The following is a 22,382-nucleotide window of genomic DNA, read 5'->3' on the forward strand; positions in this document are numbered from 1 at the left end:
GGACATACCAAGTTCATTTATGATGCCTAATTAGCATATGGGGACATTCATTCTAGCACACAGGCAATGGCAGGGAAGGGTCAGGTGATCTAGGGTCTCAGGGCGATGGGCTGTGTGAAGGCTGATAAGAAGATTCCTAGGCAACTGGCCAAAAAGGTCACAGGGAAAATAGGCAGAGCCTAAGTTCAGGTGTGCCGGGCTTGGAGAGGGAGTGGACTCTTGTAGCCTGGGGGTCCTTAGCTGTGCCTGGAAGCTCAGGCCCCTCTCCTGAAGGCTCCATCCTGTGCCTGGCAGTGCCCAACGTGCTTGCTTGCTTTATGGTGGTAGTTTTCCTCCCTGCTTGATTCTGTGAAAGCAAGCCAGCTTCTCTGTCATTACAGAACTTCCCCTGGATCTGTAAGCTTCAAATAAATCCCTTCTTCCTCCCATACACTGCGTCTGCTCTGAAGGTTCATCCCGACAACCTAAAGCTGTCTGCCACAGTTACACTCACAGGAAAAGCATCTGTTGGCACTTCGGATTGGGAGAAATAATAGATTTTTTTTTTAATTTTTTTGTTTATTTATTTGAGAGCAACAGACAGAGAGAGAGAGAAAGAATGGGCACGCCAGGGTCTCCAGCCTCTGCAAACGAACTCCAGACGCGGGCGCCCCCTTGTGCATCTGGCTAACGTGGGTCCTAGAGAATCGAGCCTCGAACCGGGGTCCTTAGGCTTCACAGGCAAGCGCTTAATCGCTAAGCCATCTCTCCAGCCCTTTTTTTTTTTTTTTAATTTTTGAAATAATAGATTTTTAATAGGCCATGGGAAGATGGTCAAAATGATAATGCAGAAGTGACCAAGATCACCCTGGGGTCATAAACTAAAACACTATCATGTTAACTCATCCAAATGAAAAATGACTTAGCCAAGCCTGGTGGCACAAGTCTAAACTGCTGGCTACTCCAGAAGCTGAAGGCAGAAGGAACACAAGTTCAAGGCAAATCTAGAATAGCCAGGTGTGGTGGTGCACGCCTTTAATCCCAACACTCGGGAGGCAGAGGTAAGAGGATCGCCATGTGTTCGAGGTCACTCTGAGACTACATAGTGAATTTCAGGTCAGCCTGGGCTAGAGTGAGATCCTACCTCAAAACACATACACACACACACACACACACACACACACACACACACACACACACAAATCTAGAGTAATTCAGGGCCAATCTGGCTAACATAATGAGATGCTGTCTCAAGATACAAAGAAAAAGGGTGTCCATGATGCAGCCTCTGCCACACTGAGTGCCCGCACTCTGGGCACCGCTGTCGCAGGCCTCCTCGCTCAGCACACGCCTTGCTGCTTTGACAGCCACAATATGGACCCAGGCCAACTGCAGGCCCTTGGGCTGTTCTAAGTGCACACAGGGCCACAGGGGCCCAGCCTCCTGCCTTGTGCCTAGCTAGGACACACAGAACATCAGAGGAGACAAAGCTTCTGGTCAATTCCTGACAGATGACATTAAGGAAGAAAGGAATGTTCAGAAGCATGGGTTCCTTCCCAAGATGTCTGGACGCTGGAAGCCAACAGGACCAAAGTGAACTCCACGCAGATTCTCTGGACTGGGCCTAATGGACTTCCCTGATGACCCAGCGGATAACACTTCCACAGGAGAACTAGTGGAGCTCAGACCAGGAATACCTTTCTTGAGGACCTAAAAGTCTTGTCAGCATCCGGGAGAGCATCTAGAGATGCTGAAGGCCTCCGTTTTACTGCAAGCTTTACCCAGCAAGCAATACCCTGATGCATGACAGAGTCTCTGAAATGGCTATCTTAGTGCTGTGGCAGAAATAGCAATTTAAATCATTGCTGTTGCATTCCCATTTACTACTTATTTAGGCTTTTTTTCTGTACAGAACTATTATTTCTGCATTTTGGTATAACTTAATCAATAGTAAAATTGTCTTATCGCTTCAGAAAGAAGGGAGCAGGCTGGGCATGGTGGCGCACGCCTTTAATCCCAGCACTCAGGAGGCAGAGGTAGGAAGATCGCCATGAGTTCGAGGCCACCCTGAGACTACATAGTGAATTCCAGGTCAGCCTGGGCTAGAGTGAGACCCTCAAAAACCCCCCAAAATCAAATAAATAAAGCATAATATAAATAAATAACACAATAAAATATGCAAACTAATCCCCCTGGGCTGAAGAGATGGTGCAGCAGTTATAAAACACTTCCTGGGGGCTTGGGAGGTGGCCCAGCAGTTAAAGGTGCTTGCTTGCAAAGCCTGACATCCCAGGTTCTATTCCCCAGCATCCATGTAAAGCCAGACAAAAAAGTAGTGCTTATCAGTTGCTTATCTGGTGTTTGTTGGTTATGGCAAGAGACCCTGTTGCAAATAAATAAATTTTAAAAAATATTTTATTTTTTTTTATTTATTTAAGAGAGAGAGACTGAGAATGGGCATGCAGGGCATCCAGCCACTGCAGAGAAACTCCAAACAAATGTACCATCTTGTGCATCTGGCTTACATGGGTCATTGGGAATAGAACCTGGGTTCTTTGGCTTTGCAGGCAAGCACCTTAACCACTAAACTATCCCTCTAGCCCCTAAAATACTTTTTAGTAATTTTTTTAAATTTTATTTATTTATTTGACAGAGAAAGGGGAGAGAGAGAGAGAGAATTGGCACACCAGGGCCTCTAGCCACTGCAAGCAAACTCCAAACATGTGCACCCCCTTGTGCATCTGGCTAACATGGATCCTGGGGAATTGAACCTGGGTCCTTTGGCTTTGCAGGCAAACACCTTAACCGCTAAGCCATCCCTCCAACCCGCTTAAAATATTTTAAAAGTGCACTTCCTGTGCAAGGGGAAAAGGCAGAGGAGACCACTGGAGTTTTATCTGCAGGCCCTAGATAAACAGCCAGGTGTGGCCTCAGGTTTCTGCAACTCCAGTGGCATGGACAGCAGAGAGCCAAGAGTTGCCAAAGCTCATGAAAGAAGGCAAGCTCCAGGACAGCAAGAGACCCAAATAAGAATGGGCAGAAGAGTGATGGAGCAGAGAGCTGGCATTATTCCCCAACCACTGACAGTGAGGGCACCCACTGCAGGTGAGCACGTGAGGTATCACATGGGCATATACACATGTATGTATCTCTCTCTCTCTCACACACACACACACACACACTAGCAGAAAAAAATAGGAGGCACAGGAGAGAGGGAGGGAGGGAAGAAAACAGAAGAAGGTCTGGGGATATAGCTCAATGTTAGAGTGCTTGCCTAGCATCCATGAGTCCCAGCTACAATCTCTGATACTGAACACAAACATTTTTGTTTTGTTTTTCATAATTATTTTTATTTATGTATGTATTTGTCAGAGAAAGAGGTAGAGACAGAGATAGAGAATGGATGCACAAGGGCCTCCAGCCACTGCAAACAAACTCCAGACACGTGCATCCCCTTGTGCATCTGGCTAACATGGGTCCTGGGGAATCAAACCTGGGTCCTTTGGCTTTGCAGGCAAGTGCCTTAACCGCTCAGCAATCCCTCCAGCCCTGCTTTTTTTTTTTTTTTTTTTTATCTTAGTGGCCAAAAGTGCCTAAATCAGTCAAGATAGGGTAGACTTGCTGCAGAAAGAAAGAGGCTACAGTTTTAGTGGCATGAAGCAACAAGAAGTACTTCTTGCCCCCACGACCTATTACTCTCTTTTTTTTAGAAATAATTTACTTATTTATGGACTTATGAGGGAATGAGAATGGTAATGGGCACTTCAGGGCCCCCAACCACTGCAAATGAACTCCAGCCGCATGTGCCACCTTCTGGTTTTCGGTGGGTTCTGGGGAGTCCAGCCTGTATCCTCGGGCTTCACAGGCAAGTATAGTAACTGCTGAGCCATCTCTCCAGCCCACAACCTACTCCTCTCCTGCAGACCAGCTGAGAACGAGGGTCCATGCCACCCACACTGTCTCCTCCACGCTTCGCTCTCAGGTTGAAGGTACAAGAGGAGGACATGAGGTACGAGCATGGCAGGCTTCAGCCCAGGGTGACACGTGTGCTTCCCACACTCACCTTAACTGACCAGAGCAAGCTGCACTGCCACCCCTGGCTCAACAAGGCAGAAGGCACAACGCCTTCCCAAGGAGGGAAACTGAATGCTCGTGAACAGTAACACACAAGCAAAAAGGCTCAGCTCATCGGGGAAAACTTGAGACAATGACACTCCTATTAGACCAAGGACTAATTCCTCTAATAAATAAAAAGTACTCATAAATCGATACAGAGTGAGTTTCAGATCACCCTGGGCTACAGAGAAGCCCAGCTTCAAAAACACACACAACACGAAAGAATTCATGACTCATCAGGAGCATGATGCCAGGAAATAACACAGTCGAAAGATATGAGCAGGGCTGGGGACGTAGCTGGGTGTTAGAACGCTTGACTGATGTGCACAAGCACCAAGGCTCATTCCCCAACACCACCAAAGGAGAAAAGTCATGTAACTATCTTGCGCTGGACATAGGTAGCCCATGTCTTTAATCCCAGTACTTGGGACATGGAGGCAGAAGGCTTAGGAGGTCAAAGCTAACCTTAGCTACATAGCTAATTTGAGGCCAGCCTGGGCTACATAAGACACTCTCAAGAAACAAAAATATATATGTGAACAGAGATTTACAGAAAGAGAAACTAAAGATGCCTTAGCTCCCTCATAATGAGAATATTGCACATTCAAATTACATTGAGATACTATTTTTCACCCACAGAATTGGTGAGAGCATATTGAAGCAGGCATGTCTGTACACGGCCACTGGCCTCTAAATTGGCATAACTCTATGGAAGGCAATTAGCATTATGTGTCAAGATTTAAAGTTCAGGAGTTGGGGAGATGGCTCGGTGGATAAAGTGATTGGCATGCAGATGTACATCCTGGAGTCGGAGCCCATGCAAAAGCCAGATGCAGTGGAGGACATCTGTAATCCCAGGGCACCTACCGTGAGAAGGGAGGTGGAGGCAGGAAGATGTCCCAGCAACTCACAGGTCAGCTATATTAGCAAATGTTGGGGTGAACAGTGACAAGAACGAGAGACCCTGCAAAAACACAGTGGAAGGCAAGGACTTTGCACACACACCACGGCGTGTGCACTCACACATACTCATGCATGTGTCCACACACACACACTCCAAAAACAAAAGAGAAAATAAAGATATTTAAAATTTAAAACCAGGTGTGGTAGCCCCCATCCGTGATCCCAGCACTTGGGAGGTAAAGGCAGGAGCTTCAGGAGTTCAAGGTCATCCTCAGCTACATAACCAATTTGAGATCAGCCTGGACAACATGAGCTTCTGACTCCAAAATAAAAGAGTAGATTTAAATCCAAGTACGTTTCTAAAAATATTTAGTTGTTTATTATTTATTTATTTATTTTCAAGAAGAGAGAGAGGAGAGGGGAAAGAGAGAGACAAAATAGGCATGCCAGGGCTTTTTGCCACTGCAAGTGAACTCCAGGTGCATGTGCCATCTTTGTACATCTGCTTTTATGTAGGAACTAGAGAATTGGACCTGGGCTATCAGGCTTTGCAGGCAAGTATCTCTTAGCTGCTGAGCCATCGCTCCAGCCCCAAATTCAAACACATTTTTTAAAATTTATTTGAGAGAGAGAAAGAGGCAGAGAGAGAGAGAGAGAGAGAGAGAGAGAGAGGGAGAGCGGAGGAGCGGGATGGGTGCTCCAGAGCCCTTCAGCCACTGCAAATGAACTCCAGACATAGGTGCCACCTTGTGCATCAGGCTTACATGGGTCCTGGGAAATCGCCCTGTGGTTTTGCAAGCAAGCACCTTAACTGCTAAGCCATCCCTCCAGCCCTCAAATACATTTACAAATATTTTTATTTATGTATTTGTAAGCAGAGAGAGAGAGACAGAGAGAATGGGCACATGTCAGGGCCTCTAGCCACTATAAATAAACTCCAAATGCATATAGCATTCTCTGCATCTGGCTTTATGTAGGTACTGGGGAATCAAACCTGTGCCATTAGACTTTGCAAATAAGTGCTCACCCACTAAGCCATGTCTCCAACCCTCGAATACTTTTTGTAGAAGAAAAAAAATTTCATTTTCCAGGCATGGCGGCACACATCTTTAATTCTAGCACTCGGGAGGCAGAAGTAGGAGGATCGCCTTCAGCCCTCTCAAATACTTTTTAATAAGGTTCTCTACTTGTAGAAATGTATCTTATGAGGAATATTTTATAATGCGCTTCTGCTTCTAGAAATGTGTCTTACTCGTGTGGGAAGTGGTATTTGTTCAAGGTTTTCTCTTGCATTATTGTTTGTAATAACAAGGGATTAGAAACCATTTAATGCCTTTTAATTGAGGACTGTTTAAATTATTGAAATCATTTCCCTCTTTTCTTGAGATTACTACACAGATATGAAAGGAATGCAAAGGGCTTTTGTAATCAGATGCAGCAATCTGCAAGACTTAATGGTAAATGAAAGAAGGGAGGTAGTGTGGAGTGTGCATTGTATATCACCAACTGTGTAAAAAGAGAGGCACCTTCACTACTGTGTACACTTGCTAGAAACATCTCTCAGAAATACATTGAAGTGGGAAATATTGGTTGCCCCTGAGGAGAGAACAAAGATTTTCTCTTTTGTACCTTTTTAATTATGGGTCAGGGGAGGAAGGGTTGGAAAAGGCAGGTCAATGGAGCTGGAGCTGGAGAGGATCAAGTGCTGTGTTCCAATGCGCAGCAGGGTGGCTGTGCCCAACAATAATGACAGCCATGCAGTGTGCATTTCCAAAGAGCTGGGAGAGTGGCTGTGAATGCTTCACCGAAAAGAGAATGGTAAGAGATATGCTAATTACCCTGATTCGCTATTTCCTCCGTGTATATAAGAATGGAAACATCACATTGTACCCCTTCAATATGCATGATCGTTATGTGACAATTAAAAATGAATAAAAAAATTGTGAGACAGTATGGGGAATATCTTGTCTAATCTAACAACAAAATTAAATAGTAAAAGAGGATAAAAATGATTCCGCCATGCCATTTCTAGGTATATAGCAAAAATAAACAAATCTGAGATAGGTAAAATCCCAGCATTTGAGAGGCTGAGACAGGAGAATTGCTGTGAGTTCAAGGTTGACCTGAGCTATATGATGGGTTCTAGACTAACCTGTCTCAAAAACAAACAACCAATGCATGTACACAAATCTTGTCTAGAAATATTCAAAATAGCATTACTTGTGCTTAAATTTGAAAAGAACCAGAAACATCCATCAACTGACTGATGGCTAAATAAAATGGAATATATATTATATATAATAATTACTCAGCCATCAGTCAGAGTGTTATGACATGCTACAACCCAGATGAACCTTGAAAATATGATGCTAGGGCTGGAGAGATGGCTTGGCAGTTAAGCGCTTGCCTGTGAAGCCTAAGGACCCCGGTTCAAGGCTCAGTTCCCCAGGTCCCACGTTAGCCAGATGCACAAGGGGGCGCACGCGTCTGGAGTTCGTTTGCAGAGGCTGGAAGCCCTGGCACGCCCATTCTCTCTCTCTTCCTCTATCTGTCTTTCTCTCTGTGTCTGTCGCTCTCAAATAAATAAACAAGATTTTTTTTAAAAAATTTAAAAAATATATATATGATGCTAAGCAAGAGAAACCAGACACAAAGGCACTTATTGCATAGACTTCATTTAAGTGAAGGGTCTAAAATAAGAGAGTCCACAGCAATAGTAAGTAGATACATGATTGGCTGCCTACTCAGCTTGGGTTAAGGGGTAAATGGGGGAAGGAGGGGTCTACTAATGGGTATCAGGTTCCTTTGGGGGCAATTAAAATGTTCTAAAATTGATGGTAGAAATTGTTGCATATCTCTTATGAAACTAAAAAAAAAAAAAAAAACACTGAAACACACACCTAAAATGGGAATCCTATGGTGAGATATCTCAATAAAGCTGCTCTTTGAAAAGAGGAAAGCAGAAGAAATGGCCCAGATGTGTGTGTATGTGTGTGTAAATTACAGATCCGATCTATCCATCCATCCATCTCTCTACCTATCTACCTAGGTGTGTGTTCATGCCTAGATATATAACAGGAAGAACAAAAGAAAATCACCCCCACAGTGATTACAGTTGACCCCGCTGAGAAGGACCTCAGTGAAATGGGGGTAAAGGAGAAGGAACATAAGAGTGTGACCCACACAGAATATGACCAAGTTGCAAAATATTCATATTTTAAAGTTCTCAATTAAAGAAAAGTTTAAAAAAAAAAGAGAGAATACATCTGAACCAGGCATAATCCCAGCAATTGGGAGGTTGAGTCAAAAGGATTGCTGTAAAATACTATGAGCTCCCATGACCTAGCATCTCAGCAGATGGCCATTGACTTCATTCTGTTGGGAGAGTTCTTGAGTTCATTCATAAGGTTTAAAGTCAGGGCAGCTCTACCAGCCTAGGTATCCCCAGATACAGGCCTCTCCCCCAGGGAGTGTGTTTTGGATCCTAGGGAGTATCAGTGGTAGGAGCAGGTGGGAAGAATGAGACAGGGAAAGAGAGATGCCAGCCCAAGCTTTCCAAACTGAGCTGAGCTCCACCGTGGGCTGCTGAGGGGACCACTGAAAAGCCATGCAAAATGCACCTGGGGCAAGGAAGCAGAGTTGAGGCTGCACTGCTCAGGTTTGCTCCTCTTTGGGCTGAAGCTAGCCTGCCTGGGATTCTTTGTCCAAGGAGGGCCACCCTCAGAAATTGGCTTCTGTGGGCTGGAGGAATGGCCTAGCAGTTAAGGCACTTGCCTGTAAATACTAAGGACCCAGGTCTGATTCTCCAGGTCCCACGGAAGCCAGGTACACATGGTGGAACATGCATCTAGAGCTCGTTTGCAGTGGCTAGAGGCCCTGGAGTTCCCATTCTCTCTCTCTCCCTCTCTGTCTCTTATAAATAAATAAAAATCAAATCTTTAAAAACAAAAAATTGGCTTCTGTGATGTGATCTGGGTAGTCAATTTGACAAGATTGAGAGTCACCATGAAAACAAATCTCAGGGCATGTCGGTGAGGGATTCTCTAGAGTAGGTTATCCAAGGTGAGAAGACCCACTCCAAGTGTGTGGCACCAGCCTATGGACTGAGCACTCTAGACTGTGTAAGAAGGAGGAAGTGAGGCAAACACCGCATTGGTCACTCTCTGCCTCCTGACTGCTGACACAGTGTGACCAGCTCTGTTTCATGCTCCCGCCACCATGTCTTCCCCACCACGATGGACTGTAACCCAGAACTGTAAGCCAAATAAACTTTTCCTTAAGATACTTCTTGTCCCATATGTGGTCACAGTAACGAGTAAAGTAACTAATGCAACTGTCTAAGTCATTTCCTAGGAGAGGAGGGAACCACCAATTTGATTACAGTATTCCATCTGTTATGATAGAATTTGGAGCCACCGCCACCCCCCCACCCCTCACTCCCCACCCCCACACACAGGCATGTATTTTGGATGCTTAGTCTCCAGTTTGTAGCATTGTTTTAAAGGTTACAAAGCCTTTAGGACGTGGAAATAGGTCAGTGGCGGCGGGCATTTGAAGGTTATACCACCCCTAGATCTGGCTCAGCTTTCTCTGCTTCCTGATGCACCATGATGTGAGGACATGCCACACACTCCCACTGCCACTGACAGAGTCACTCTCCACACCAGCCCTACATGGTGAACTGAAATCCCTCTGAACCCGTGAACCAAAATGAACTTTTCCTCCTTTACAGGTGTTGTGTCAGGTGCTTTGGTCACAACAATGTAGGTGAGACAAAGATGCCATGCCTCCTAACAGACTCACCACAGCGCTCACGGCTTTCCTGCCAAGAGCATCTTTTCCAGGTTCACTGCCTTCCGTGAAGTCTCATTTCATCCTTCTGACCGCCTGATGATAGTTGCTTATATCTTCATCCCACTTACCGATGAGGAAACTGTCTCAAGCGATGAAAAACTTGCTTGTGCTAACATAGCAGTGGAGGTGTTTATAAACGACCCTATGTAAGACAGGGCTGCATAATGTACAAGCTCTCCTTCACCCCGATTCCGTGGGATAACTAATCACAGTGACTATCAGGTGTGAGCATAACCCTATAATGACAATGAGAACCTGAGAGGACTAATGGCCACACAGCTACCCAGCCAGGTGGTGACAGTCAGTGACAGAACTCAAGCCTCGTCTGACTTTGGAGTGTGCTTCTTGTTAAAAATTATTATGATTAACCTGTAGTAATTGTATGGTAATGAGAGTCAGTGTGATATTTTTATACATGCATACAGAAGGCTGATCAAATCCATCTTTCCATTTTCTACCCTCCCAAACTTCCATCTTTCTCACTCTCTAGACTGTGGGAGTATTCAGTATGTGTCTTTCTGTGTTTGGCTTATTTTATTTAGCATAATGTCCTCTACCTATTTTTTTTTGTTTGTTTTTGTTTTTGCAAAGGACAGGATTTCAGCCTTCTTCACAGCAGATTAAGACTCCATGGTGTGTGTTATATAGCTAGATGGTTGGTAGGTAGATAGATAGATAGATAGATAGATAGATAGATAGATATCATTTTATTTATCCACTCATTTGTTGACGGACATCTAAGTCACCTTAGCCATTGTGAATAGTGCTGTAGCAAACATAGCTGCTCAAAACCTCTTTGGCATGCTGAATTCATTTACTTTGGATATATACCCAGAAGCGGGAGGGCTGGGTCACATGATAAAGCTATTTTTAGGGTATTTTTTTAGATGTATGGTTCTTGTTTCATTAGCTTTCCTGACACCACCTTTGTCGCTAGACTTTGTTTGTTGCTAGAGTTAGCTCCTGCCATGAGTTGAATTGAGACCTCCCAAAAGATATGCCCACGTTCTAGCCTCTGGTACTTGAACACAACCTTGTTTGGAAATAGATTTGAGATGAAAGACACAGAAAGAGAAAGGAGACAGGGAAGGAGGTAGAAAGGGGGAAGGAGAAAGGGGAAGAGGGAATAGCTCATTCCTTGAAACGTCAGTGGGATCATAGTCCTGTGGACACTTTGATTTCTTTTCTTTATTTTTATTTTGGTTTATTTTTATTTATTTATTTGAGAGATGCAGACAGAGAGAGAAAGAGGCAGATAGAGAGAGAGAGAATGGGCACACCAGGGCCTCCAGCCACTGCAAACAAACTCCAGACACGTGCACCCCTTTGTGCATCTGGCTAACATGGGTCCTAGGGAATCGAGCCTCGAACCGGGGTCCTTAGGCTTCACAGACAAGCGCTTAACCACTAAGCCATCTCTCCAGCCCAACACTTTGATTTCTGATTCTGGACTCTGGAAGTGTGAAAGGATTTCTTTCAAGGACCCATTGTGTGGTGGTTGGCCACATCAGCCCTAAGTTACTGGTAAGGCCAGCCCCTTGATGAAGAACTCCCCGGAGAGAGAGTTCTGCTGTGAACATGGCAAGACCCAGAGGGTACAAATATTCAGAACCTCACCCCTCAGCACTGGTTCACTGATCCTGGCATTCTGGCAGGTACTGGAAAACATGCGGTCCCCAGTACCTAGATTATTCAAAGATTTTGACAAGAAGGCAAGTTAAGTAATGACACTGGTAAGTAACTTACAACAAGGAGGAAGGGGTTATGGTCAAAAGGTAAGTTTGCCTGAATGTTTTTCCAGATAAGAAAAGAGCATGAGGAGCTAGAGAGGTGGCTCAGCGGTTCAAAGCCTGACTTACAAAACCTCATGATCTGAGTTCGATTCCCCAGTACCCAGAAGCACAAAGTGGCACATGCCCATCTAAGATCATTTGCAGGGGCAGGAGGCTCTGGTGTGCCCATTTTCTCATTTTCTCTGTCTCTCTCACTCAAAAAAGAAACAAATGACACCTGGATATGGTGACGCAGGCCTTTAATCCAAGCACTCTGGAGGCAGAAGCAGGAGTTTGAGGCCAGCCAGGGACTACAAAGTGTGTTCCAGGCCAGCCTGGGCTAGAGTGAGACCCTACCTCGAAAAAAAAAAAAAAACCCCAAATAATAATAATACAAATATTTTTTTTAAAAAAAGAAAGGAACATCAAAGGAAAGCTGTGGTGCCCAGAGATACCCCTAACAGAGCTACCCCCTTTGGGGAACTCATCTTCACCCCATTGTAGGAGGAGGTTCCCCAGGTGGGGAAATCTAGCATGGTGTGTGTGGCCTGGGGCTGCTAGAACTTTCCCAGCGCACCTTGGCTCTGAGGCCCTGAGGGGATGGAGGCTGATGGTATTCCAGGCCCAGAGCCTGGGCTCTGCAGACCCTTCAGCTTCTCCAGTCTGCCCTCCTCATTGGCCTGGGGATGCCTAAGGTAGCAGCAGAATGTTCCCCATCATACTTGACCCTGACCCCTCCCCAGCTCCAAGGAGGAAACAGGAAGCAAGGGGCTTAGGCCAGAAGAAAGTATCCATCCCTGGAGAAGGCAAAGTCCTCTAGATTAGAGGAAGCAACAGAAACCCCTACCACAGCACAAGATCCCCACTTTTCAGCAACAGGGATCCGCCCGAGCCTTTGCTTCCTCTGAACCCCAACTCCTGCAGGCCTGCAGAATGGAAAGCATTCAGAAACGGGGCTGCCCTCCAGAGATAATCAGTGTTGACTTTTGGAGAGTGGACGCTGCCGGGTGTTTTATTGGTGTTAATTTGATGCATGCAGGGTAACATAGCTCCCTAAATGATTTTCTGGACTGGAGCACGTGATGGAAGGAGGGGGGTCTCCTCCCCGCTTCCCACCCTGCACTCAGCATAGAATTGGATGAAATCACTGACAAAGACAGAACTGAATTTTCAGCCCCTTGTCTCTGGGCCTGGGTGGTTGTGGGAATAGGACAAAGTGGAGTGTCATGTCCCCTCTGCTCTGCTTCTTTGACACTTCTTCCTGAGAATCATGTGTGCAAATTCTCTGACACCCTTCTCCAGCCTCCCCACCCCAATCACCACCACCCGGGTTCTAGAGGAAGCCTCTCAGAAGCCGGAGTGTGTTTTCATGTATCTAGCTCAAACGCAAGGGGAGAGCTGGGTGCTGGCTGGGACAGGGTGGGAAGGGGGGATAGCAGCACTCTGGGAGGTCAGGCAGCCCTTGGTGGCCTAGACTTCCGAGTTGTGCTACTTGTAGTTTGGGATCTTCCCTTGTCATTGACTTCCCGTCCCGCTCCCCTCTTGTTAAGACAGTGCCCTCTCCTCCCTTTGCTTAATACTTGGTGCCACCCTCATCTCAGCTACACTCCCTCCCTCTTGGAGTCACCATGTCCAAAGGCTTTGCCATGGACCACAAGCTACATCTCTCCTCTGACCATCTTCCTCCCTCCCTTCCTCCTGGATCCTCAGGGAGGACCATGCCAAGACTGCCCGGAGTTGGTCAAACTCCAGCCTCGACAACAAAGCTTTGAGCACGTGTGTGTCCGTGAGTGTGGTCAGCCAGAGCTGTGCGCATGTGTGCGATACATACTTCCACTCGTGTTTGCATCTCCGTTTTCGGAGCTGCTGGACTCTGGATCCCACAGATGGATTCTGGAACCCAGTGTTGCAGTCTGGTTCGCCTTGCTGGTAGAAATCACCCAACCAAGAGCAGCTTCTGGGAAAAAGAGGTTTGTTTTGGCTTACAGGCTCGAGGGGAAGCTCCACGATGGCAGGGGAAAACGATGGCATGAGCAGAGGGTGGACATCACCCCCTGGCCAACAGAAGGTGGACCACAGCAACAGAAGGGTGTGCCAAACACTGGCATGGGGAAACTGGCTATAAAGCCCATAAGCCCACCCCAACAATACACTCCCTCCAGGAGGCATTAATTCCCAAATCTCCATCAGCTGAGGAGCTAGCATTCACAACACCTAAGTTTATGGGGGACACCTGAATCAAACCACCACACCCAGTCATGCTGGACTGCACCCCAGTCTGTGACGTGTCTCCAGTGACACTGGAAAAGAAACACTATCAACTGGCTACAAACTGGAGCTTTACATACAGGATCTGATTTGATGCTCAAACAACACAGCAGAAAGCGAAGCAGCAGGAAGCAACTGGCCAGCCTGGGACTTGCCTCAGGTCTGTGTGAGCCCGCAGCTCATGGTCGCCCTCTCTTGTCTCAAAGGGAGCAGGCGGAGCCACATAGCACACATCAGTTTCTTCCCCTTCACACCATAGCAAACCAAGGGACTTAGAAAAAACAAAAAAAACAGACTTTTTTATTTTTTTATGAGAGAGCAAGAGAGAGAACTGACATGCCAGAGCCTCAGCCACTGCAATTGAACTCCAGATGCAAGCACCACCTCGTGTACCTGAACATGTACGCCCGAGTCACTTTGTGCATCTGGCTTACGCGGCTCTAGGGAGTTGAACCTGGGTCCTTAGCCTTCGCAGACAAGTGCCTTAACCACTAAGCTACATTCCCAGCCAAAAATGCATATGTTTCAGTGGATAATTTCAGGAAGTGGTCTCATGAACCCCCATGTGCCCATCACCCAGCTTCAAAAACTATCAACATGTTAACAATCTTGTTTCATCTCTTCTCTTCCACACACTTTTTTCTTCCCGAAGATTTTAAAGCAAGCCTCAGACATCATCTCATTCCACCTGTAAACACTTCATGATGCATCTCTGACAGATGAGGACATCTTTTCCTTTAACCTAATTACAATGCCATTACCACACCTAACAAAATGAGTAATGGCTCCTTGATGTTAGGAAATGCTCAGAGCATGTTCAGATTTCTCCAGTTACCTCAACAATGGCTTCTTTTTCTTTTTGAGACAGGGTCTCTTTTAGCTCAGGCTGGCCTAGAACTTCAATATGTATCCCAGGATGACCTTGAACTCCTGCTCTCCTACCTCCACCTCCTGAGGGCTGGGATTATAAGCATATATGTTATTATGCCTCATTTACGCAGTACTGAAGATTGAAGCCAGGAGGGCTCTATGCAGGCTAGACAAACACACTAACAATTGAGCTACATCCCCAGCCCTCAGTAATGCTATTTCTACAGTTGGTTTGTCCAAATCAAGATCCCAACAAGGTCTTCCCTTACATTTGGTTGTTGTCTCCCAAATCTTTAAAACTCCCTTGCCCCATCCTGCTTCCTCCTGCTCCCCTCACCTTCACAAACTGGTCACTTGCCCCATGGAATGAGCCACATTCTGATTGCTGGATCACATCCCCACGATATTCCTTAACATTGCCTCTAATTCCCCTCCAGATCTTTCCAAAAGCACAAAGCGGATCACTTCACTTCTTTGCTTAAAACCCTTTCCCTACATTCCTGTTGTCCTCACACCCCGCACACTTGTCCTGGCCTACCCTGTATGATCTGTCGCCTGATCCCCTCTCGAAGCCCCCTCCACACACACTTTCTGTCCCCTCACTCCAGTCCCATGGCCTCCTTTTTGTATGTTGGAATATTCAGGACTTTCTGCCTCAAGGCCAGTCAGACCAACATGGCTATTTCTGCCAGACACTGTCTCCTGTCCTGCTTGGCCACCAGCTCTTCCTTTATCCTTGGGTCTCATCTCAGTGACTCTTTCCCACAGAAAGGCCCACTGGGGCAGCCTATCCAAGTAGCTCTCCTCCCCCGTCCCAGCATCTTTCTGGTATCCACTTCACATCTCAAGATGAATGATTATTTTCACCTGCTCGTTTTTCTGATCCCTAACAGCCCCCTCTCTCCTCCCTACCAGAAAGGTAAACTTTGGAAGGACAAAATTGTGCCTTTCTGGTGTCTCTGAGGCTTAAATCAGAGCTCAAAGCATAGCAGAGACTCAAGGTGTTTTTGTTTTTGTTTTTTAATAGAGATTGTGTGTGTGTGATAGAGAGAGGGGGAGAGACTTGGCATGTCAGGACCTCAGCTACTGAAGTCAAACTCCAGACACTGGCACCACCTAGTGGGCATGTGCAACCTAGCACCTTAACTGCTAAACCAGCTCTGCAGCCCTCAAGTATTTCTTGATTAATGAATTAATGGAAGGGAGTGAGGAGATATACCTTCCAACAAGATCACAATGTGGCCTAGGAGGTAGGAAAACACAACACAAGACTTTTCCATCCATCAATATCTATTAAGCATTGACCAGTGCCCTCTACACTTTGGAGCATGGAGGGGGATATCAGGGGTATAAAGGCAATAAGTTAAAGGATTAATTGACTGGTTCTCTGTGATGCAGAGCCGGGCTGATGGCCTGGGGTGAGGGATGACTAACTGGCCTCAAGCTCTCCTGGAAGGTTTCATGGAGGAGAGATTCTGGGCTGAGCCTCCATTTGCAAACACCCTTCACCTTTCTCAGGTGTCCATGGGATGCTAGGTGGTGAGACTCCATTGGCCCAGGCCCACAGCAGTGAGGAGGTGATGGAAGTGGGAATAGTGGGTGTAACTAATCCCCAACCTTCTGGAAGAGAGAGCAGATACCAGAAGGAAGACCGTGGAAGGAAGGTGGGGACAGCACCTCGACAAGGACTAGGGGACAGAGGAAGCAGAAGCCCGGGAGTGAATGTCCTGAGATCCCTCATCTCACTGTGGCCCTGGGTGGCAAAGTCTCCATTAGATCTGTCATGCCAGAGATGGCCCCTGGGCACCTGGCTCAGGTCAGTGCCTAAGGGAGAGGCAAGGAAGCTCCTTGGCCCCAGCCTTGTCCTGCAGCCCTGAGTGACCTCCCTCTAGTGTGATCCTCTGGAAGCTTCCCACCCACACCCTCAAGCTCCCCTGCTTTAAGGCTTCTGTTCTCTTTCATTCAGACAAAGGACTTTGCTTAGCCCTTTATGGTCCACTCAGATGAGCCTCTCATCTTTTCACTCGAGCTGTCTGTTTTTACTGTTTTGATCTCTACTGTTTCATTAAGTAATCCTTTAGCTTTTAAGAAAATGTGGGATTTTATTTATTTTACTTCCTTGTTGTGATCCTTTGCTTTTAAGGGCAAGTTTGCAAAGGGAAGGCCAGCAGGTGGCTCCTGGGCTACTGAGCCTGGTCTGCACCTCCTGGGAGAGAATATAAACCAGAGAGACCCAAATGTGATCTTCCAGGGAAAAACAAAAACAAAACAAAACAAAAAAAAACCCTTCTGTTCTCATTAAAAATGACCCCTACCAACCATGTGGACACTCACCACAAATGGCTCTCACAAAGAAGATAAGATTAGTCCTCATGGCCCACAGGACTTCCCAGAGTAGGGCTTTTTAGCTCATTTGTGGGAGGTTAAGTGACATCTTCATGAAGCTGTTTTGACATTGGACACCTGATAGGGCATCATGTGCTCTTAAAGCAACCATTAAACCCTTTGTGTGCTTTCACTGCCAAGTTGCCTGCAAAACGGACTCTTCACCCCAACCCCAAGTCACAGCCCTAGTTGGAAGCAAGAATCTAGATGAAAAAAAAAAAAAAAAAAACAATTCTGGATGATAAGAAACCAGCCTAGAACATTTTGACATAGCTGCGTCTAAGCATCTCCCGTGTCGGACTCAGTGATTGAAACGCTCTTCCATTCTAGAGCATTTTTTTGTTTATTTAATTTATTTATTTGAGAGTGACAGACAGAGAGAGAAAGAAGCAAAGAGAGAGAGAGAATTGGCGCACCAGGGCCTCCAGCCACTGTAAACAAACTCCAGAGTCGTGCGCCCCCTTGTGCTTCTGGCTAACGTGAGTCCTGGGGAATGGAGCCTTGAACCAGGATCCTTAGGCTTCACAGGCAAGCGCTTAACCGCTAAGCCATCTCTCCAGCCCTGCTCTTCCATTCTAATGTTTGGGGCGTGGTTATTGACCGTATGGACAGCCTTTAAAGCATAGGATTTTGTTTTTGCATGCGTGAGTGCGTGTATGTGTGCGCGTAGTGCACATTTGTGTGCGTGTTCCCTTGCACATGGATGCATGGGTGTGTGTCTATGTAGGGCAGAGGCTGGCAGTCTTCCTCTATTGTGCTCTACCCTGTTTTGAGACAGTGTCTCCCAAGGAACCTGGAGTTCACCCATTGAGCTAGACGTTCTAACCAGGCAGCCCCAGGATCCTCCTCACTCCGCATCCCCAGTACTGAGGTGAACAGACATGCATCGCCACAACCAATATTTTACGTGGGTCCTGAGGATCCAAACTCAGGTTCTTATGTTTGTGCATCAAGCGCTTTTCCTACTGAGCTTCTCCCTAACCCCAAAGAGCATAGAATCTGTGGTCTTGAACTTTACGTAAACGGCTCCATACTATTCAGTCCAATCCGTCTCTTACAGTTCTTTTTCTTCTTTTAAAAGAAAATATTTTGTTTTTATTTATTTGAGAGAGAGAGAGAGAGAGAGAATGGGCACACCACATTCTTATTTTAAGTGTGTTAGAGATTGAGCAAGTGGGCTGGAGAGATGGCTTAGCGGTTAAGCACTTGCCTATGCAGCCTAAGGACCCGGGTTCATAGCCTGATTCCCCAGGACCCACATTAGCCAGATGCACAAGGGGGCACACACATCTGGAGTTCTATTGCAATGACTGGAAGCCCTGGTGCACCCATTCTCTCTCTCTCTCTTTCTCTTTCTCTCTCTCTCTCTCTCTCTCTCTCTCTCTCTCTCTCTCTCTCTGCCTCTTTCTCTCTCTGTCTGTTGCTCTCAAATAAATAAATAAAAATGAACAATAAAATAAAATAAAATAAATTGAGCAAGTCTTCCTATAATTATTAGCTCTTCAAATGTCTACTATGAATGGCCTCTTTCAATCATCGTTGCTTCCTACTGGGTTTTGTGGTTTTAGATTTACATGTTTTTAAAATATCTACTGTGTATTAACCTTTGTCCCTTTAAAGCTTAAAAATGGCCTGTTCCCTCTCTTTCCTGCTAGCTTTGTGCATTCAGTGTTTGTTTTCTTTCAACAGCAATCTATAAGATTGATGGGACAAAATCTGTTTATTTTGTACCTTATGGTTTGTGGGGTTTTTTGTAAAGAAAAAAAAAATCTTTTCAAAGAAATTCTACTCTGAGGCTCAGAGTTATTTTGAATACATTTTCCTTTATTTACATTTATATTTTTCTTTTTCACACTTAGGTCTTTACCTGTTTTGTGTGTGTGTGTGTGTGTGTGTTTTTTTTTTTTTTTTTTTTGAGGCAAGTTCAACAGACTGGCCTTTTTTTTTTTTTTTTTAATTTGAGAGCGACAGACAGACAAAGAGGCAGAGAGAGAGAGAGAGAGAGAATGCTTGCGCCAGGGCCTTCAGCCACTGCAAATGAACTCCAGATGCTTGCGCCCCCTTGTGCATCTGGCTAATGTGGGTCCTGGGGAAACAAGCCTTGAACAGGCGTCCTTAGGCTTCACAGGCAAGCGCTTAACCGCTAAGCCATCTCTCCAGCCCCAGACTGGCCTTTTTTAATGGGAAAGAGAGAAAGAATTGGCACTCCAGGGCCTCCAACCACTAATGGAACTCTAGATATGTGCACCATCTTGTGAGCATGTGCAATCTTGCACTCTTGTGCCACCCTGTGAGTCTGGCTTATGTGGGATCTGGAGAGTTGAACATGGGTACTTAGGCTTTGCAGGCAAGTTCCTTAGCTGCTAATCTCTCCAGCCCTTAATTTTTTTTTTAATGGAATGTTGTATTTGAATTCAACTTAATTTATTTCCAAAGGAATGGACTACTTTTCCAGAGATCCTTCTCTAAGTAATTCCTCCATCCCTCTGACTTGTAATGCATCCTCTCTCATCTGCTGAGGTCCTGTGTGGTTTTGTTTATTTAGACTTTTTTTGGTGATATTTGCTTATTCACTCATGTCTACATCTGTTTCTGGTGTGTTCCTTTAGCCTGTCTTTCTCTTCCTATGACAGCAATACTTGGCTTTGTTCTTTTGCTGTTGTCATCATTTAGCTCATCAACAGTGTAAATGTTGCTTTTTCCCTTCTTTTAAATTGGACTAGCTGTATGTGGGTCTCACTTCTAGGTACAGTTTGAAAACAATTGAGTTGCCTAAAATTAGCTGGAGTGAAATTGAATGTAGAAATTAATTTCGGGTTAATAGACATCTTTCGAAGATGGTCTCGGGCCTCCTATTTAGGTTAATCCCCAGGACTTACGTGGTTCTGTCACTATAAGGCAAGTTTGCTTTCTTTCCTCCTCAGAACTGACAGGGGCCCACAAATAAGGCACGTTAGGGAAAAATGGAAAGGCAGATTATTTTAATCACAAATGCTGAAGGCTGCTGTCTTCCCATCCCAAGTTCCCTTTCATCACACCTCCCTGGAGTGACCATAGGAAGTTGGGATCCAGCAAAGAGGAATTTGAGCTTGCGACATGTCTGAGTGGGTCTATATGATTTATGCGGTGGAGTAGTCAGCTCCATGATTCTGGGATGAACAACCAAACCAGACACAGTTAAGAGAAGGAAGAGGTTTATTTCAAGCTTACAGATCCAGGGACACTCCACCAATGGCAGAAGAAGCTGCTTCCATACAACCAATCAGAGAGCAACAACCAAACAACCAGCAAAGACTAAAAGCAGAGCTGGAGAGAGAGCTCAGAAAGGGGCTTGCCTGCAAGCCAAATGAGCACGTTCATTTCCTGAGTACTCGTATAAGCCAGATGCACACGGGGCATACATCTGGAGTGTGTTTGCAATGGCTGGAGGCACTGGTGCATCCATTTTCTCTCTCTCTCTCCAAATAATAAGATTTTTTAAATAAACAGCAAGCACAAACCAGCAGCAAGCAGTCCCCCCCAGCTCAAACCTTTCTGCATACCTTTGTGCTAGAAATTAGATCCACCCCCAAACACACCTTTGGGCTTGGCCCCCAGGATTTCCCCCCTGCCTCCCCTGCCCTGGGACACCTCCAGCAGCCAGGCAGCTGGAGATCCAAGTTACAAGTTGAATTTTACACCTGAGTCTATGAGGGTGTACATTCACACTACAACATGGGGCCTCCAATCACTCCCACGTATAGTTAAGTCATTGACAGGAATCTCAGTGTCTGCATGACTTCTAGGAAGTCCTAGAATGCTTTCTTTTAAAAAAAAATATGTGTTTATTTATTTATTTATTTATTGGAGAGAGAGAGGGAGGGAGAGAGAGAGAGGACAGCTAGAGTGAATAGGTGCATCAGGACCTCTACCCACTACAAACTCCAGATGCATATGCCACCTTGTGCATCTGGCTTACATGGGTTCTGGAGACTCAACCTGGGCTCTTAGGTTTCACAGGCAAGCACCTTAACCACTAAGCCATCTCTTCCAGCCCCCTAAAACTCCTTCTGTCTTTCCTGAACTAGACATCAGGAAACAAAGGAAGGTAAATGGGGAATTAGTTAGGGCTGGGGAGATGGCGGCATCAGCAGGTGAAGGGTTTGCCATGCCACTGTGAGGACATGAGTCAGGCATCTAGGCCTCACATAAATGTCCAGCAAATGTGATGGCCTGCTTGTAATCCCAGCATTTGGGAGGCAGAGACAGAAGATTGGTGGAGAAAGCTGGAAAGCAAGGCTAGTTGAATCAATTAATTCTGAGTTCCAGCGAGAGACCCTGTCTCACCACTTCTTAGCCTTTTGACTAAGATGAAGTGTGAGAAGCTATGTCTCAGTAAATAAGGTGGAGAGTGATCCAGGAAGATACCTGATATCAACCTCCACCATCTACCTGCCTGCACACACATGCATGTGAACCTGTACGTACATTCGTGTTTGCACACATGTAAACATGTTTATATGCACATGTACACATGCAGAAAGCTACTTTTCTGTTTGTCACATTCATTAGGCACCCATCCAAAAGCAACTAATAGGAGGAAAGTTTTCATTTGAGATAAATTAGTGATGGATGAACCCTAAGCTTTGAAAAGGGGAAACAATACATCCACGGCTACATTGCAGACTTGAACGAATGGCCTGTTCTCTCCTACCCACATTAACATGTGTGTTTACATGGGTGTCTTAGTTTAAGGTTGTCATAACACCATATCACAGGCTGGAGACTTTAAACAACAGAAATCTATTTTCTCACATGTATTAGTTACTTTTCTTAGCCACCGTGGCCAAAATACCTGTTAGAAATAACTTAAAGGAGCGAGAGAGATGGCCTAGCAGTTAAGGCACTTGTCTGCAAAACCTAAGGACTTATGTTTGACTCTCCCAGTCCCACATAAGCCAGACACACAATGCGATGCAAGCATGCAATGTCACACAGGAGCACAAGATGGCACATGCATCTGGAGTTTGGTTGCAGTGGCCATAAGCTCTGGCATGCCAATTCTCTCTCTCTTTCTCTCTCTCATTAAAATAAAACAAGAAATACAAAAAAAACTTAAAGGAGGAAAGATTTGGAATCACAGTTTTATTTTTTATTTTTTTTATTTTTTTTGTTTATTTTATTTATTTGAGAGCAACAGACAGAGAGAGAAAGAGAGAATGGGTGCACCAGGGCCTCCAGCCACTGCAAATGAAC

At 45.6% G+C, this 22,382-nt stretch overlaps 1 protein-coding gene across 2 annotated transcripts in view; it reads right to left on the reverse strand.

Annotated features, from left to right (window-relative positions):
* Positions 1-22,382, reverse strand: part of LOC101601944 (peptidyl-prolyl cis-trans isomerase FKBP1B-like) — a 73,051-nt gene that overhangs the window by 25,352 nt on the left and 25,317 nt on the right. The window contains exon 1 of one of the 2 annotated variants that reach the window (XR_006636306.1): positions 13,456-13,560. The exons of the other annotated variant lie outside the window; for it this stretch is intronic. The gene's annotated coding sequence lies outside the window, so the exon portion shown is untranslated. Of the gene's footprint in view, positions 1-13,455; positions 13,561-22,382 lie in introns of those variants that run through there. 2 annotated transcript variants of the gene reach the window in all.

The sequence above is a fragment of the Jaculus jaculus genome, chromosome 3, assembly GCF_020740685.1.
Source record: "Jaculus jaculus isolate mJacJac1 chromosome 3, mJacJac1.mat.Y.cur, whole genome shotgun sequence".
NCBI classification, from domain to species: domain Eukaryota; kingdom Metazoa; phylum Chordata; class Mammalia; order Rodentia; family Dipodidae; genus Jaculus; species Jaculus jaculus.